At 44.5% G+C, this 19,360-nt stretch overlaps 2 long non-coding RNA genes across 2 annotated transcripts in view; both read right to left on the bottom strand.

Annotated features, from left to right (window-relative positions):
- The window catches only part of LOC135180781 (uncharacterized), a 59,412-nt gene extending 51,808 nt beyond the window's left edge, over positions 1-7,604 (bottom strand). The window contains exons 1-2 of the long non-coding RNA XR_010304559.1: positions 7,398-7,604; positions 7,076-7,286 (exon numbers count right to left, since the gene is read on the bottom strand). This is a non-coding gene — a long non-coding RNA (uncharacterized LOC135180781). The remainder of the gene's footprint in view (positions 1-7,075; positions 7,287-7,397) is intronic.
- Positions 7,605-12,719: 5,115 nt separating this feature from the next.
- Positions 12,720-14,430, bottom strand: LOC135180775 (uncharacterized). The gene is made up of 3 exons (XR_010304557.1): positions 14,241-14,430; positions 13,461-13,514; positions 12,720-13,331 (listed from the first exon to the last, which is right to left on the bottom strand). It is a non-coding gene; the product is annotated as an uncharacterized LOC135180775 (long non-coding RNA).
- Between the last annotated feature and the right edge of the window lie 4,930 nt (positions 14,431-19,360).

Below are 19,360 nucleotides of genomic sequence, written 5' to 3'. Positions count from 1 at the left end.
TCGGCCCCAGTGCTCAGCTGCCAGTACCCCAAAAACATCCTTGCTTAGTTTTTTGCATTTGCAGAATGGATGAAAATGAAGAGTCAAGTACACACCAAGTGACCTTCCTCTGCAGCAGCACTCAAAACCTTCCCTACAATGTAAATCCAGCTGTCTTTCTACCAAACAGTTCTGAAGGAAGCTCTGCATTTCTGATCCATGGTTCAGCCTTGAGTTTTCAAGAGCAAGCTATTCTGTACTTGGTCTTGTGTGCTGGTAATAACCACCCAGCTTCCTAATCTGGCTGAACACTTGTATTTCTACATAACAGAATCACAGAACCTTAGAAGTAGAAAGGGACCTCCAGAGATCGTAGAGTCCAGCCCCACTGCCAAAGCAGGATCCCCTAGGGTAGTCTGCACAGGAATTAATCTAGGTGGGTTTGGAAAGTCTCCAGAGAAGGAGACTCCACAACCTCTTTGGGCAAGCTCCAAAGGATTATGTCACCCTCATTGTAGAGAAGTTTGTCCTCACTTTGAGGTGAAACCTCTTCTGGTCCAGTTTGTAGCTGTTGCTCTTTGTCTTATTACTATACACCACTGAAAAGAGATTGACCCCTTTCATTTGACACCCACCCCTCAGATATTTGCACATGTTGGTCATCCCCACTCTCAGTCTTCTCTTCTCCAGACTAAACAACCCCAGGGCTCTCAGTCTCTCTTTGTAGGGGGGATGCTCAAGTCCCCTAATCATCCTTGTGGCTCTCTGCTAGACTCTCTCCAGAGTCCTGTCTCTCCTGAACTGGGGAGCCCAAAACTGGACACAATATTCCAAGTGTGGTCTCATAGCGCAAAACTGCTCGCAGATACTACGGATCACTCCACAAAGAAATAGACTTCATTAGCTCACACAAAGTACTTGGCTTGTATTCAGTTACCTGATGGATCTAACTTGATCAAATGATTAAATAGCATCATGTTGATGTCATTGGCCAAGATCACCCTACCAAACCAAATAAGGCCACCAGAAATATGTGTTGGCCATTTAAGTGAGAGGCAGGAATGCAAAGTCCTTTTTTAAAGCAAAGTCACTATGTAATGATGATACTTAATGATTTTTTGGGGTTGTCAAGAGGCCTCTATCCCTTAGGACTCTCAGAAATACTATTAGGAGGTGCAAGTGTAGGTGTAAAGCTTTAAGTAGGTTCTGTATTTAGCTAGCACATGATTCAGGATGAAAAATCTCTCTTTGAATGTCTTTTTGGTGTTCAGCAGTAATAAGACAAGGAGAAAGGGCTACAAACTAGAATGTAGGTGGTTTCACCTCAACATAAGAAGAAACTTCTTTACAGTGAGGGTGACAGAGCCCTGGAGCAGGCTGCCCAGAGAGGTTGTGGAGTCTCCTTCTCTGGAAACTTTCAAAACCCAGCTGGATGCATCCCTGTTCAGACTACCCTAGGGGATCCTGCTTGGCAGGGGGTTTGGACTGGATGTCCCTTCCAACCTCTAAAGTTCTGTGATTCTGCAGTTTGAACAAACAGAGGGATTTAATTCTCTAAATACAAATAGCCATGACTGAAAAACTACTTAATGCCAATATAAATCTCAAAAAGGTATTATAAGCCCAAGTCGTTGGGATTGTTTTTTCCCCTCAGGCTGTGGTGTGCCGCTCAGTGCTCTTAGTCCAGTACAAAACTGGAAGTCAGTTCCATGAAGAATGCAGCAAGCCTGCAACAACTTTTTTCTGTGTCTGCCAGAAAACTCTGACTGAGGGTTTTAATGGCTGACATTAACATATTCCACATATGTTTCTGTCAATGTGATCCTAGACTACAACTGTCTGCTACAGAGAAATGCTCAAACACATGAGATCTACAGCTGAGCCATGCAGTGACAAAGACAGAGCTGACACATTCATCTAGTTTTAGAACAGAGACAATATCTTAATTCATCAGTGAGAATAGAAAATGCACTCCTGGAATAGCATGGCATGATTCATAGCTGGATTGCACTCATGTGTGTCTTTGACATAAGGCAGCAAACAGACTTGATAAGACTCTCTTAATTACCATCTGTTAATTTATTCTAAAGATTCTACTGCATTCTGTGACTTTTTAGGGTGTCGGGTAGTGACAAGACTAAGGGGGATGGATCCAAGCTGAAGGAGGGTAGATTTACATTAGACCTTAGGAAGAAGTTCTTCACCACGAAAGTGGTAAGACATTGGAATATGTTGTCCAGGGAGGAGGTGGAATCAGTATTGCTGGATGTTTTTAAGGCCAGGCTGTATGTGACTCTGGTCAACCTGACCTAGTGTGAAGTGCCCCTGCCCATGGCAGGAGGGTTGGAACTAGATGATCCTTGAGGTCCCTTCCAACCTTGACCACTCTGTGATTCCATGAATTCACAACTTGAAATCTGGTAGAAGTTGCCTTATTGTGTTGCTGGTTTACTGCCCAAAATTCTTCTACTTTTCTGTGTGGCAGATTCTTCTCCCACTAAGGAGATCACCTGCAATATTTTGTAAGGCTTAAGACAGATACACATCACATTCCTTGTGTTATCATAGAATGCTCTAGGTTGGAAGGGACCTCCAAAGGTCATCTAGTCCAAACCCCTCTGCAGAAAACAGGGGCATCCTCAACTAGAGGAGGGCAATTCCATTCACTAATTTCTTTCAAAGGTGTGGGCTTACAAATTAAGACCTCAGCGCAAGAGGCTTGTAGTTTAACAAACCATTCACCAAAGCCAAGCTAAGTCATCAAATCAGAGTCAAGATCAGGCAAACTCAATAGCCTGTGCTCAGATTCTGTTTGTGTTTCAAATCAGAACCTGGGCCACAAATGCCCACTAAATAAATCCAGCTGTCATGCCATTCTAATCTTACTATCTGGTGATAATGAAAAGAGAAGTATCTTCTTGGGCAGAGCAGGTGCTGGAAAGAAAAGCAGCCAGTCTGAGCCCCAAGCCCAGTCCATGGCTGCATCCCACTGGGTTAAGTTACGAAGAAATTCAAGCCATTCAGCGTGTGAGTGTGAAGGGGAGGGAGAAGCCCAATTCCTTTCCTTCTCCTTAGTCTCCCCCAGGAGTCTAGCACTGCCCCTCCTCTTTCAATGTGGTTATCAGCAAATCTGATTTTGAATAGCAAGTAAGTGATCCTCATGATGACAGCAGCTGCAAAGTCGTTTAAAATACACAAAATTTCATTGTGTGGGTGGGAAGATTGCCCTTGCTAAACAGAGACAGAAATCCTAGCAGCCCAATATTTTTGGCCACAGCTTGCATTATTTTGACACATTATCTAGGAGCTGAAATCTATCTTGTTCTTGTTTTTTCAACTTCTTTTAAATGCAATCTTTTAAAATAAAAGCATAAGGGCACTTTGTATTCTTTTTTCCTCTCTCATGTTCAGAAATGAGAAAACAGAAATTAATTTTCAACCTGCTATCAATACACCAGGCCAAGCTGCCTGAGGTAGCTAAAAAAACCAAAATAAATAATTCCAAAACTCAACATGAATTCCAGTGGATTGCTTAAAGGCAGCCAAGATTCGCAGCTTTCAGCTGCTCCTGTGGGTTTGAGTGGCAAAGTGCACCAAAAATACCATGCTGACCATTCCCTCGGAGCAGATGGAGAGAAGTATATTTACTAATCATCACAGAAACTGTTACATATGCTTTAAAAAAACCCTGTTATATGTGCTCTTTATAAAAGCAGTTTGGTGTTGAGCCATTTCTTGAACTAAACCTCTGCTCATGTTATACAACTGCACAGCCAAGTTCTTGCTTTCTCTCCATGATCCACGCGGACAATGAACGGCAGTGACCACAAGATGCTGCCTCTGACCATGACTACAAGCAGTTTTTCTGACAACTAAAATTGTCTTGGATTTTATGGATTTGTATTCCTGAAAATAAGATCTTAATGAGGTCTACAAGAAAGCTGGTGAGAGACTTTTTAGGGTGTCAAGTAGTGGTAGGACTGGGGGGAAGAGAGCAAAACTAGAAGTGGGTAGATTCAGATCAGATATTAAAAAGAAGTTCTTCAGCATGAGGGTGGTGACACACGAGGACAGGTTGCCCAGGGAGGTGGTGGAAGCCTCCTTCCTGAAAATTTCTAAGCCCAGGCTGTCTGTGGCTCTGGACAACCTGATCTAGTGGAAAGTGTCCCTGCCCATGGCAGAGGAGTTAGAACTAGATGATCCTTGAGGTGCCTTCCAATCCTGACAATTCTGTGATTCTGTAATTACAACTAATACAGAATATAAAATGTGAAAGTGGACATTTGCCATCTTAGCCAAGCGTTTTTCCACAGTGATGTGTTACCTACAGAAATCAGAGAGGTATATCAAGTATAACCATCATGACTCAAAGCTCTTTCTATCCAGACAATCAGCTCTTCAACCTCATTTGGAAAAATGGGTGAGTTGATAAGACTGAGATCACCCTTTTCTATATCTGAAGGCAGACAATGCTTGCAAATCTTTGTGCACTTCACAGTCATATTCCCTTGTTATAACTCCAAGAGGATGACTGTCTGATTTCCCCTGCATACAGCGAAGAAACAGTAAATAAGTAGCCCTTCATCCTCTAGAACTTGCTGTTGCCCTTTGCAACTATCTTTGTTCACCATCATAAAATTAAACCAGAGATGACCTAAAATATCAAAGCAGAAAAGGCAGCGCAGTTCTGTAGCTTCCCAGTTGCCAGGCATGGTGGCTGCAGGAGGCAGCACTGCAGAATCAACCAGCACTTGGGCACTTGTGTGTCTGGAGTCTCCTTGCACATTGTTCAGTCACTCCTGGGGTTTGCTGGGGTTCCTACCTCACATACCCTCAGCATCCCTGTGCTGCTTTCCACTTCCACTGAAACAGACTTCATTCCCTGTGATTCAACATGATGTAGAACCTTAGGTCCCACTCCTAGTAAGGACTCATTAGTGCTACATTATTGTAACTATGAATAATTACTAATAACAACGTTATTAGTAATTATTTAGCAGCTGTCCTTTTGTATATTCTGCAATATTTGCTCCTGTGCTTCTTTCTGTATTTTTTCTTTAGCCTGAGGAAATTCCCTACTGAATGGATTTAAAACCATTAGTTTCTGCTCTTTTATAAACCAGATTGAACACCTTTATTTATTTCCATTCTCATTCATTTACTGCATTACCTGCAGCATGTCCACTTTACACTCAAAAACACCTTGCTGCTTCTCAACGATTTGCTTTAAAGCAACAAACAAAAACAACTTAAGACACCATCTTGTGTCCTCAAGAAACAGTGTCATTTGTTTACAGCTAAGAATTGTGACAGCAGCTGCATGCAGTCCAGGGTTGCACTGATTATTATGCCATGGTATCATACAAATGTTTCCCCTTGTTCACAGCTGTGGATATATTCGAGCTATCAGTCAGGAAAAACAGGACAAAATGTCTGCTTGAAAACTCTGATGAGTGAAATAGACACTGGCAGCTAAAAACCTGACACCTCAAATTGTGAAACTCTGACAGAAACAAGTCACAGAAACGATCCACTTCTTATAAAAGAAAAAAGAGTCTAAAGAGCAGGGAGATAATTTGCCCCAGGAGCAGCAGTAGATTTCCAACCTTTTATCCCAATCTCTTTACCTGGTGCTTACCTCATTACAGTAATTGCAGCTCCTTCTGTCCTCATTTGAAACCTCTACTAGGAAAGAGACAGCAGGAATCATGGCTCGTTAACAGCTGCATTTGCACTCTTTTGCCACCGAATCATCCTTAAACAGAGTAATGCAGCTGAACTCATCTTCAGGGAGAGTTCTTACTTGGTCTTCCCCTGTGCTGACGTTCTCACAACTTCTAGGAGCTTAATTCACTTCGAGATTTACTTTAGTTTTCAGACTTTTTTCCAGAGTTATTTGAAATCACTCTGAGTTCAAAAACTGTTAGGTGATGAATAGGTAGCTCAAAAGACAGACAGACAGCTTGACTTCATGAGCCTGTTGCCTTTAACAAGCCAGGGTAAGACATGCTAAGAAGGCTACAAAGGATGAAGGGAGCCTATTTACAAAAGCCTGTAGTGTTAGGACCAAGGGCAATAGCTTCAGATTTAGATTGGATGTTAGGAACAAGTTCTTTACTATGAGGGTGGTGGAACACTGCAACAGGTTGCCCAGGGAGGTGGCTGGGTCCCTATCCCTGGAGATGTTCAAGGTGAGGTTTGGTAGGTCTCTGGGCAGCCTAATCTAGTTGAGGATGTCCCTGCTGACTGCAGAGGGGGGCTGGACTAGACGACTTTGGGAGTTCCCTTCCAACTCAGACCACTCTGTGATTCTATGATCCTATTCTACTCTTCCCTCATCTGTACACTTAAAATTCCACTAAACTGGGGTTCTTTACAAATGCAATGGGTTAGGTTCTCACCCTCCCCCCCAGCTGAAGTTTACCAGACTAGCTCAGATGGCTTGGCAGTAAGATGAAGCTATAACTACACCAAAGCTAAATTTACAAGCATATATGCACAACATATTTACAAGCATTCACAACTATATACAATTTAGAAACAATACAGAAATCCAAACTTTCCTCTCAAAGAAAGCCCAGAAGGGATCTACAATGCCACCCTCTCTCTCCCAAGACTAAAAACAATCAGCAAGGCTTACACCTGATCTCTTAGCCAAGGTTAGTGGAAGAGACTAGAGAGAGAAGCAAAAAGATGCAGTGCTCAGAAGCAAAGAGGGAAGAGTTGTTTATACTTTGGCTTTTTATCTCTTTCAGCAAACCAATGAATGATATAGTCTTTATCATTATTATCTCTTTACAACCAACAATCTAATTTCTCTCATTAGAATATTCCAATCACCCTTAAATTAGCACAATGAATTAAACCTTCCAAGAACCATTTCAAATAGTCACCTAGAATGTAGCCACCCTATTTTTAAGAGCACATCGATAGTTACTGCTCTAAGGAGTTTAATTCATTCATACAAGCAGAGCCAAAAAGTACCACAGCTTCAAAGGGAATCTGAAGGAACTGGCACAAAAGCACAAGATAAACTAACATGGCAAATAGAAATGAATGATGCCACAGGTCACCATCAGAACTGAAGGCATCTTACCTTCCACCCAAGAAGTGAGAGGAATCCAGACTCTTCTGATTTTCAGCCATAAAGAGCAGAGGACACATGCAGGCTGGGTGGACTGATGATAGAGTCAGACATAATCCATGCTTCTTTTTAAAGACACGTTGCCCCTCTGACACAGTTTGAGAATCACCAGTTTTCTTGAAGGCAGCATGAACTCCATTTCTGCTGTCAAATTTGTGCTGTGCTTCAAAGCAAGAGAGATCCACATTCAAGTCACAGCCCTGGGCCAGAAGAAGCCAAGGCTGTGCTTTGACTCTGCAGAGTCGTTTACACTGTGTAGGGCTGAGACACATACCTTGTATCGACCAGCTTCGTGTCGCTATCTTTATCTTTCTCTCCTCAACAGGTACCAGAAAGTCACTACAAAATTCGGTCAAAGTTTTGGTCACCCCTTTAGGAGTGGTCAAGGCAACACCTCAGAAGCAGCATTGCTAAGGTCTGTGCGCTAGGTCAAAAAGCAGCAGGAGCAGGGAAGCTTAACCAGGGTGTTGACTCGAGCAAGGACACACCCTCCTCTGAACTTGCTGCAGGGGACGCATCAATTTAAGAGCAAACAGCTGGCCAGTGCTCTGCAGGGAGCGCCACGGTCCCCACCTGAAAGCAGTTGGAATTAGGGACACCTGTGTGAGATGTGAGCAGGTGGGCTAGCTACTTGCTTAGCTTGGTGGTAGAGCTAAGAGAAGTGGATTTGCTAAGGAACATTAAGGAGTTGGAGAAATAGACATATGGAAACACTCTGTGACCTCCCTGAGACTGGAACAGGGACAGGAATGCTCAGCACAAAAACCTCAGAATCAAAGGAACCCTGCATTGTCCCCCCAACAGGATATAGGTAGGGTCCCAAAAATAGTGAGCCAGCAGTGTGCTCTTGTGGCCAGGAAGGCCACTGCCATTCTGGGGTGTATTAGAAGGGCTGTGGTTAGTACATCAAGAGAGGTTCTCCTCCCCCTCTACTCTGCCCTGGTGAGGCTGCATCTGCAGTACTGTGTCCAGTCCTGGGTCCCCCAGTTCAAGAAAAGCCTCAGGGAACTCCTTGAAAGAGTCCATTGTGGAGCCACAAAGATGCTGAAAGGTATGGAACATTCAAGAACTGTGATTTATCCAACATTCAGATAGCTCAGTCCCCAACAGTCCCCTCAGTTACAGAATCACAGAACTGTAGAGGTTGGAAGGGACCTCCAGAGATCATAGACTCCAACTCCCCTGCCAAAGCAGGATCCGCCAGGGTAGTCTGCATAGGAATACAACCAGGTAGGTCTTGAAAGTCTCCAGAGAAGGAGACTCCACAACCTCTTTGGGCAGCCTGTTCCCATGCTCTGTCACCCTCACTGTAAAGAAATTTCTCCTCATGATGAGGTGAAACCTATGTTCCAGTTTGCAGCCCTTGCTCCTTGCCTTATTGCTGCTGACCACCAAAAAGAGATTGGCCCCAGCCACTTGACACTCACCCCTCAGATGTTGATATACATTGGTCAAATCTCCTCTCAGCCTTCTCTTCTCCAAACTAAACAGCCCCAGGGCTCTCAGTCTCTCTCTCACAGGGGAGATGCTCAAGTTCCTCAGTCAATCTCATGGCTCTCCACTGAACTCTCTCCAGCAGGTCCCAGGCTCTCTTTAATCAGAGACCCCCAAACTGGACACAGTATTCCAGGTGTGGTCTCAGTAGGGCAGAGCAGAGGGGGAGAAGAACTTCCCTAGACCTGCTGGCGACACTTCTCTGAATGCACCTCAGTATGCCATTGGCTCTCTTGGCCACAAGGGCACATTGCTGGCCCCATGCAGAACTTGCTGTCCACCAGGACTCCAAGGTCTTTCTCCATGGACCTGCTTTCCAGCAGGACAGCCCCTAACCTGTACTGGTGCCTGATGCTGTTCCTCCCCAGATGAAAGACTCTGCAGTCATCCTTATTGAATTTCACACGGTTAGCATTCATCCAACACTCAGTCTGTCCAGATCTGGTTGGATGGGAGCACAGCCTGACTGGTGTCAACAACATCACACCCCTCTCCAGTTTTGGATCATCAGAGAATTTCCTGAGGGTCCACCACCTTCTATAAATGAGCATGAGCACTTATGACAATGAAACTCTTGTTTTACCTGCTGCTGTTGTTAGTCGAAAGACCTTATCATAAGGCAACAACATCCATCCATATGTGTTGTCCTATTTATGTGGTACGACTGCAAGAGGAGAGTGGCACATCATCAAGTGTCATACCATTGGCTGTGGTATGCATCACATTCAAACTAAGAGGAACCTGAAAATGTCACCATAAGCACATGAGAAACACAGAGCATTAGCAGAGACTCTGAAACTAGAAGTGGGTAGATTCAGATTGGATTTGGAAAGAAGTTCTTCACCGTGGGGGTGGTGAGACACTGGAAACAGTTGCCAAGGGAGGTGGCAAAAGCTCTATCTCTGGAGGTCTTTAAGGCCAGGCTGGATGCAGCTCTGGGCAACCTGACTTAGTGTGAGGTGTCCCTGCCCATGGCAGGGGGGTTGGAACTGGATGTGGATGATCCTTGAGGTCATGACAATTCTATGCAAATAACTGAAAGCAAGCTCCACAGCTGATCAAATGGGGAATGCATTCATTTAGTACATCTCCTGCAACACTATATTCTTCTCAAAAAAGTTGGTTAAAAAGAAGAAATTGAATTCTTTTGTCACTTTGTATTTAATCAGTTTCAGCCTCATGGCAAGTGAACAAGGTTTAAGTTATTCTAGGCACGGGATTTCTGGATAAATGGATACACACAGAGTTTGCAATACATCTATAATACAGAGGTGGTGGAATCCTCATCCCTGGAAGTGTTTAAAAAGAGACTGGATGCGGCACTTGGTGCCATGATTTAGTTGATGGGATAATGTTGGGTGATAGGTTGGACTTGATGATCTCTACTATCTTTTGCAATTGGATTGATTCTGTGAGTCACTTAGATTCCACTTCACATACTTGCTGCATAAATGTCTCCTTTCAGTAGAGATTATAGAAGATTCATGCTGTAGATAAGTCTATCTTCTCTAGGAAACATAAACAGGTTGTCAGAACCCAAAGAGAGCAGAAATAAGTTGTAGCCCACTTTGATGCAGACCAAATTAGACATCACAGTCAAAGTTTAATTTTTCCCACTGGCTGCCATAAGTGCTAAGAGCAGATAGTTAGTGCTCAGTTAATCCACTCTTCAGAACAAGTACTTCAAGACTATGAGGAGCATGAATTTGTGTCTTCCTGATGAGGCATTCCAAACTCTCATCTTTTTACACCCCCTTGCATGTACCAAGTTCCCTGTTTTCTCCTACATTAAACTTCTTGCTCATCTCCACAGCAGACACTGTGGAGGGATGAGTGGAAGAAATCTCCTTCAAGTGATTTTCAGTAGATCACGTCTACTACTTACAATGGAGAGCCTTTCTAGTGCAGTATAGTTCTAGGATCTGAAGCCATCCTTCTCCAGACAGGAAGAGTAAGAAGGGATAGAAATCCAAAGGTAAATACTGATTGGTTTTCCATTTCTTAATGCTCTAAGATATCCTGGGTCTCACTCCAAGAAGTGAGAAGCACAACCCCATTGAATTGGAACACTTAAAATGCTCTAGAAGCAGTAATTGCCCTGGAAGATATAAAAATATTAGGAGAACAAGAGGAAATGTAAAGCAATGGAAAAGTAAAGCCAAAAATGAAAGTGATGCCCCTCATTCCAAAAGAGAGTATAAACATTTCCCATGCTACTTGTCATACTTCTGTTCTCCCATTTATAGTAAATCCTCCCTTGAACATGTATGAAAGTGATCTGAACAGTTATTTCATGGTTATCACATGAGGCAGGAATTCTAGAGACTTTCCATGTATCTTTCTGAAGAAAAACAAAGATGTAAACTCACAAGATGATTAATTCCACCTCACTTTGTCCCATTTCTTTGCAAAAGGAGCTATTTAAAGCTGGTTTTAATTGCAGACCCATGTCTCAGCTCCCCCTCCTTCAATTTCACATCATTCTGACTGCAGACACATACAGTTAATGCTTACGTTCACATACTAAGAGGTCAGGCACAAGAGAACAGAAATGACTGTGCTCCTTCACAGAATCACTAAGGTTGAAAAAGACCTCAAATATCATCAAGTCCAACACTACCATGCCCACTAAAATATGCCCATTAGTGCCACATCTACACATACTTCTAACACCTCTGGGGATGGTGATGCCACCTTGGAGATTTGGACAGGCTGGAAGACTGGGCTGGAGAAATTTAATGAAATTCAACAAGGGCAAGTGTAGAGTCTTGCATCTGGGAGAGGAAAATCAACAACCTTTCTTGGGAAAGAACAACCCCAGCTATCAGTATAGGTTGGAGACTTACCTGTTGGAAGGGGAAAAGGATCTGGGGGTCCTAGTTGATGGGAGGTTGACCATAAGCCATCAATGTGCTCTGGTGGCCAGGAGGGAAAATGCCCTTCTGAAGTAGAAGGACCATGACTAGTAGGTCAAGAGAGGTACTCCTGCTCCTCTACTCTGCCCTGGTAAGGCCATGTCTGGAGATTTGTGTCCAGTTCTGGGCCCCTCAGTTCAAGAGGGACATAGAACTGCTTGAGAAAGTCCAGCACAGAGGCACAAATGTGAATATCTCTCTTACAAGGGGAGACTGAGAGATCTGAGGCTCTTGAGCCTGGAGAGGAGCCTGAAGGGAGGCCTCATTCATGTCTATAAAGATGTAAAGCATGAGTGACAGGAGGATGGAGCCAGGCTCTATTCAATGAAGCACAGTGACAGGACAAGGGGCAATGGGTGGAAGCTGAGGCATAAGAAGTTTCATTTAAACATGAGGAGGGCTTTTTAACCTGTGAGGGTGACTGAGCACTGGAACAGGTTGCCTCGAAGGGTTGTGGAGTCTCCCTCCCTGGAGATATTCAAGATCTGCATGGATGTGTTCCTGTGTGATCTGATATAGGTGATCCTGCTCTGGCAGGGGAAGTTGGACTGGATAAGCTTTTGAGGTTCCTTCCAGCCCCTGACATCTAAACCTCCCCTAGCACAACTTGAGGCTGTTTCCTCTCATCCTTGAGGGGCTCTGCAATGGGCATGAGGTTTTTTTATTTTGAGCACTAGGCAAACTGTTTCACCAGCAGATCCAGCCCACTGCACAGCCTTAGGAGGCTTTCTAGGTTTTACCCTACAAGCTACAGAAATTGCACCCCTGACAGAGCTTTGCAATGCCGAAGGGAAGCAGCAGTTCTATTTTCTTGATGATTCCTGGTGAGTTTAATATGTATGAACAGCACTGAGGCCCCTATCCAGTCTTAGCAAGTTTGCTTCACTTGCTAATGAGGTATCCAAATCCTACAACACAGTTCACTAGTTTTGTCATTGATACCTTACTATGGACCCAAGGAAATTTCCTCAGCATTCTGTCAAAGGTTTTTACAAGCAAAGCTTCTTAAAGTATTACCTGGTCCAGAATGCATGTTGACAAGAGCAGAGGAGGGAAGTTCCTGTCTAATACCTTTGCTGAACACTGCACACACACCATTTGACAGGTCCTCAGATGCTATCACATTCAGTGCTGGATGCAAATTAAATCTTCACCACAGAGTTCTCACCATTTACAGGCTGTCATTTATTGTTAATGAAATGAGGCTGTATTCCCTCACTGCCATTATTTCCCTCTCTGCAAAATGCAACACTGGTAAGGGTTCTTTGTATGCTATTCACAGAAACACAGAACTTTAGAGGCTGGAAGGGATCCCCAGTCCAAACCCCTTGCCAAGCAGAATCCCCCAGGGCAGTTCACACAGGAATGCATCCAGGCAAGTTTTTAAAGCCTCCAGAGAAGGAGACTCTGCAATCTTTCTGGGCAGCTTGCCTCAGTGCTCTGTCACCTTGGCTGTGAAGAAGGTTCTCCTCATGTTGAGGTGAAACCTTCTATGTTCCAGATTGTATTCATTGTCCCTCATCTTATTGCTGCTGACCATCAAAAAGAGATTGGCCCCAGCCACCTCTCAGATATTGATAGACATCAGTCATATGTCCTCTCAGTCTTCTCTTCTCTAGACTAAACAGCCCCAGGGCTCTCAGTCTCTCTCTCATAGGGTAGATGCTCAAGTCCCCAGTCATCCTCATGGGTCTCTGCTGAACTCTTTCCAGCAGGTCCCTGTCTCTCTTGAATTGGGGAGCCCAAAATTTGCATGGTAACATTCCTGTTCAGGCAGCAACTATCTCTGGGCAGTTCACCTACAAGAAAGTATCACATGGAAAGATCAGAACGATAAGTACTGGGAGCAGTTTAAGTGCAAATGTTGTCAGATAAAACAGTTCTCAAACTCTCAGTCTGAGCTTTTAAAAATGCAGCAAGATACATACCCTGCTGTTCCATTTTGGCTCTGATACTGCATAAGCAAGGTCATTTCAGGTGATCTATATATAGAGAAAGATCTTAGTCTCTTGAATACTACACAGGGGGAAAAAAAAACAACCTGTATAATTGACTGCTACAGGGAAAGGATCCAGCTCATTATTTGAATTACACATCCATCTGTTTCAGTCAGGGGGGTTTATAAAGAGGTTGCAGGAGTTAGTTGAAATTGTCAAATAGCACAGAAGATAATTTTAAATTATAGAAGAGATTTTTTTTCCTATGCTCTTGCTTTTGTGAATCAGCATTTTTTAAAGGGAGGGGGAAGGGGGAGAAGAAAGAAAAAAAGAAGGAAAAAAAAAGGAAAGAAGAAAAAAAGTTTATTTTGTAATCCAGGGATTTTAAGAAGCTTATACCATCCTCTTTTTGCCCTGGACTACCCATTATGCTGAGCCTGGATTTTATACATTCGTGCCCCTTCGCTTTCTGATTAATTTACTGTATTCACTTTAGCCTCTTCTTACTTCTCAGTGTTAGATACTGCAGCACAACTAACACAGCAAAGCTATTCCAATGTATGGATTTTGCTCTCCCACCAAAATATTATGGAGAGGGAAAAAAAAAACCAAACCCCAAAAAACTCTGCCTCTAAGGTTTCTTGTTGTATTGCATCAGCCGTCAGTTTCTTCATGTTTTGGTTACTCCAAGATTAAGGAGCATTTGCCTGCATGATTTTGCATAATCTGTCAACGTGGCTCACACATAGGAACATGAAACCCATTTCCTACCTTCTCCTTGCTCTTTGTTTCAGTTGTCTAAGATGAGGCCCACTGTGTGCCTGCTGCTGAGGTGCAATCCATTGTTACTCAGAATCATAGAACAGTCTGGGTTGAAAGGGGCCTCCACAGGTGTGATGGTTTGGGTGTTACCCACACCCTCCCACACACACACTTTGGAAATCAACCCAGATTGGGCTCAGCCAGCTCTGGAAATTTGAATGAAGCTTATTATTTACAGCTTAGCAGAATACACATGCAGATATTTACAGTATACACAGAAATATACAATATATACAGAAATATGCAAGGTACAAGGTAATACAGAAACACAACATCCCTCCCAGAAAACTGAGTTCCCAGGAGGGGCTTTCAACCTCCCTTCTACCTTACCCCAGTTCCAATGAAGAGTGGAGGAAGCAAAGTGGATTAACCAGAGAAACGGCAGAGAGGCTAGAGAGAGAGAAACACAGCTCAGTCAGTTCCCACAGAAGAAGTACCTTATCTATGTTTGGATTCTTGTTCTTATACCGCTCAGCAAGCCTGTGAGTGAAGTAGACATCATTCTGTTTTTCTTTTCACAGCCTGTGATCTAATGCTTCTCACCAAAGCATTCTAGCTAGCTTCAAACTAGCACAAAAGGTCATCCGCTCCAAATCTCTCTGCAGTCAGCAGGGGCACTTTCAACTAGATCAGGCTGCCCAGAGTCCTGTCAAGCCTCACTTTGAATGTATCCAGGGATGGGGACCCATGTCCACCTCCCTGGACAATCTGGTGCAGTATTCCACCACTCTCATGGTAAAGAACTTGTTCTTAACATCCAGTCTAAACCTCCTCTAGTTTGAACCATTGCCACACATCCTATCACTGCAGGCCTCTGTAAATAGTCTCTCCCCATCCTTCTTGTAGCCCCCTTCAGGTACTGGCAGGTTGCTCTTAGGTCTGCCCTCTCGCCAATCTGAACAACCCTCATCCTGTCCTCGCAGCAGAGGTGTTCCAGCCCCCTGACTATGTTTGTGGCCATTCTCCTGACCTGCTCCATCAGGTCTATGTCCTTCCTGTACGATTGCCTCCAACCTGTCATGAAATCACACCTGGCACCTTATTTCCAATATCAGGAATGTCTTATGGTCACAATAAGCATCTGTAACAGTTTACTTTCTGCTTTATTATGTATGCATCCTCTCTGAAACCTCTGGAAGCCAGCAATTTGCTTGAGCTCTGGAGCTTTATTAGGAGCTTGCTGTCATGTTTTTCAGTCTGGATGCTAAATTCAGAATGCTGACAGATTGCTTTGAAAACTTACATTTTCCACGTGGCCTGGGAAAGTAATTTCTACACAGTTCTACCAGAGAACTGACACCAATCTGCCTGCAGGAGCATCTGTTCCGCGGTCCTGCCAGGCAGCGAGGTGAGAGTGACTGGTCTGTAGCTCCTCAGCTCTGCCTTTCTTCACTTTTTGAAACTGAGGCTTAGGTTTGCCCTTTCCCATCACCAGACTGCCATAGATTTTCAGATGTAATGGAAAATCTGCCAGTTCCTTCAGGGCACAGGGATGGGTCTTGCCAGGTGCCACAAACTTGTGCCACCTTCAGATTCTTTGGTTGATCTTCACTTACAGACCTTTACGTAAGGTTTTTCATTCCCCCAGTTCCTCCTTTTACCTTTTTCAACTTGGCTGGTGTGGTTAGAGCTCTTGTCAGAGAAGACTGAGGCAAAGAAGCCACTAACAGGCCCCACTGCTCCATTCCCGCCCCCGCCAATGCCTCTACCACCTGAAGAGGCCTAAGCAAGCCTCTGGAGGCCTCCTGCTTACATGTTCCCCATACACACAGGGCAGGAGGAGGAGGAAAGGAGGACGAACTGACCTTGTTGTGAGTCTATAAAGAGACAGCACAATTATGGGACTGAATAACAATCTTGTAGTCCCCAGAATTGTTTTTTTTTAACCCTCTAGCCTCAACCTGGGACATTGCTTCAGCGTTTTTCCTATCCCATGTGAACAGGTTTCCTGTTTTCTTCCCGGCAGAATCATAGAATCAACCAGGTTGGAACAGACCTCCAAGATCACCCAGTCCAGCCTAGCACCCAGCCCTAGCCAATCATCTAGACCATGGCACCAAATGCCTCATCCAGGCTTTGCTTGAACACCTCCAGGGACGGTGACTCCACCACCTCCCTGGGCAGCCCATTCCAATGCCAATCACTCTCTCTGGGAAGAGCTTCCTCCTAAAATCCAGCCTAGACCTCCCGTGGCACAGCTTGAGACTGTGTCCCCTTGTTCTGTTGCTGGTTGCCTGGGAGAAGAGACCAACCCCCACCTGGCTACAATGTCCCTTCAGGTAGTTGTAGACAGCAATGAGGTCCCCCCTGAGCCTCCTCTTCTCCAGGCTAAACAACCCCAGCTCCCTCAGCCTCTCCTCATAGGGTTTGTGCTCCAGGCCCCTCACCAGCTTTGTTGCCCTTCTCTGGACATGTTCCAGCACCTCAACATCTCTCTTGAATTGAGGGGCCCAGAACTGGACACAGTACTCAAGGTGTGGCCTGAGCAGTGCTGAGTACAGGGGAAGAATAACCTCCCTTGTCCTGCTGGCCACACTGTTCCTGATGCAGGCCAGGATGCCATTGGCTCTCTTGCCCACCTGGGCACACTGCTGGCTCATCTTCAGCTACTATCTATCAGTACCCCCAGGTCCCTTTCCTCCTGGCTCCTTTCCAGCCACTCTGTCCCCAGCCTGTAGCGCTGCTTGGGGTTGTTGTGGCCAAAGTGCAGCACCCTGCACTTGGCCTTGTTAAATCTCATCCCATTGGCCTCTGCCCACCCATCCAGCCTGTCCAGGTCCCTCTGCAGGGCTCTCCTACAGGTCAGGAAAGGAGATTGGAAAACACAGAAAATGGCTACCAGTCTGTGAAGATCTGAAAGAAAGAAGAAATACCTCCATTAACAGTGGGGTGTAGAGAATCACAGAATCATCAGAGCTGGAAGGGGCCTCAAGGATCATCTGGCTCCAACCCCTATGCCATGGGCAGGGACACTTCACACTACAACAAGTTGCCCAGAGCCACATCCAGCATGGCCTTAAAAACTTGCAAGGATGAGGCTTCCACCACCTCCCTATGTAACCTGTTCCAGTGTCTCACCACCCTCATGGTGAAGAACTTCATCCTAATATCCAATCTGAATCTACCCACTTCTAGTTTTGCTCCATTCCCCCCAGTCCTATCACTACCTGACACTCTAAAAAGTCCCTTCTCAGCTTTCTTGTAACCCACTTCAGATACTGGAAGACTACAATAATGTCTCCTTGGAGCCTTCTCCTCTCCAGACTGTCCTGCCCCAACTCTCTAATGAAGCTGTATGCTCACATTAGAGTTCAAAAGAAGTTCTTCAATTTCAGTATATGCCTCTTCTTCTCCCATAGGAAGAACAACTGGCATAAAAGGAAAGTTAGGTAATTGTTTCTAGCTGAACTTTCAAGGATTACAGAAGAAAAGTTGAGAAAGGCAGTAAAGTCCAGATACTCCTTTCCCATCATCCAATTCAAACAGAGCCATTCAATTGATGAGGTCATTCTTCATGTATGAGACCATTCACTGTCAAGTATTCTTCCAGCTTTGCTTCCACTATAACCTTTTTGTTAATGTTTGCTGTTGTTCAGTTGGAGTAGAATATTGTGGCAGAACTTATCCTCCAATCCAAGTCTTTCTAACGAGTGCCTTAAAACAGGTTGGGAGGGTATCTCTCCTTATGAGAATGACTAAAGCTTTACCTCTGCACTTGACCTTGCTCTGTTTGTCACAGAGAAGCAGAGTTTCCCCACATCTACATTAGTGCACTCTTATTTGGTGATATTTTTGTGTCTTGTAGATTATGGATGAGGTGGGAATTTCCCAGTAAATATGTACTTGTGCCATCAATTATTAACTGCTCACAGAGGCACCACTTTATGTCTGTCCAGAATGGATCAAGATAACAATAAGAAATTTCTCTCTTTGAGGAGATATGGAAAGCCTAAACTACCACATGTGCCTGTCATACCTTCCATCTTCAGCCTATTATGATCACTTCAACTTAAGTATTCAGTACAGCATCCCTGTTGTTTATACTGAGATGAAGCACAAGGGAAGAGATTGGGTTGTCCTCAAAAACTAGGCCAGAGTTTTTATTGTCTTCTTTTCCCATTGAATTTCATCTGTCCTGTATTCTTCTACAGGCAAGTTGAAGATACCATCACTCTTTGATGGTATTTCACCAAATCACAATAAAACACAGACATTATGAATCCCAGCCTATGGTCTCACAGTTGCAAGGAAAAAGAATCAGTTAGCGTTTTCTTCTCCAAAGAGACATTTTCCCAGTGGAAAGGGTATTTTTCAGGTGAGGCTGCTATGACCTCTTTGGTGGCCCTCCTTCAACTGCAGGCCAAGTTTGTTGCATATCAGCAAAGTCACAATTGTCTTCCACAGTTCAGAGGAAACAGGATGACTTGCAATGTCCTGGGCTGCATCAAGAGAAGTGTGGCCAGCAGGGCAGGGGAGAGGAATCCCCCCCTTAACTCTGCTCTCATCAGACCCCACCTGGAATACTGTGTATGGTTCTGGAGCTCCCAACACAAGAAGGACATCAAACTGTTGGAACGAGTCCAGAGGGGGGCCACAAAGATGATCAGTGGGCTGAAGCACCTCTGCTATGAGGACAGGCTACAAGAGTTGGGGCTTTTCAGCCTGGAGAAGAGAAGGCTTCAAGGAGACCTTGAAGTAGCCTTCCAGTATCTGAAGGGGGCCTACAAGAAGGCTGAGGAGAGACTATTTACAAGGTCTTGCAACAACAGGATGAGAGGTAACAGGTTTAAACTGGAAAAGGGGAGATTCAGACGGGATGTTTTGAAGTGCTGTACAGTGAGGGTGGTAAAACACTGGAACAGGTTGCAATGCGAGGTTGTGGATGCTCCCTCCCTGGAGGTGTTCAAGGCTAGGTTAGATGAGGCCTTGAGTGACCCGTTCTAGTGGGAGGTGTCCCTGCCTATGGCAAGGGGTTGGAACTGGATGATCTTTGAGGTCACTTCCAACCTAAACCATTCTATAATTCAGTGTAAGATGAGCTTAGAACCTTTCATACTCTTCAAATGGAA

This window comes from Pogoniulus pusillus, chromosome 1, assembly GCF_015220805.1.
Source record: "Pogoniulus pusillus isolate bPogPus1 chromosome 1, bPogPus1.pri, whole genome shotgun sequence".
Classification (NCBI taxonomy): Eukaryota; Metazoa; Chordata; class Aves; order Piciformes; family Lybiidae; genus Pogoniulus; species Pogoniulus pusillus.
Note: the sequence above shows the minus strand (reverse complement) of the source record. Positions and strands in the feature narration are given on the sequence as shown.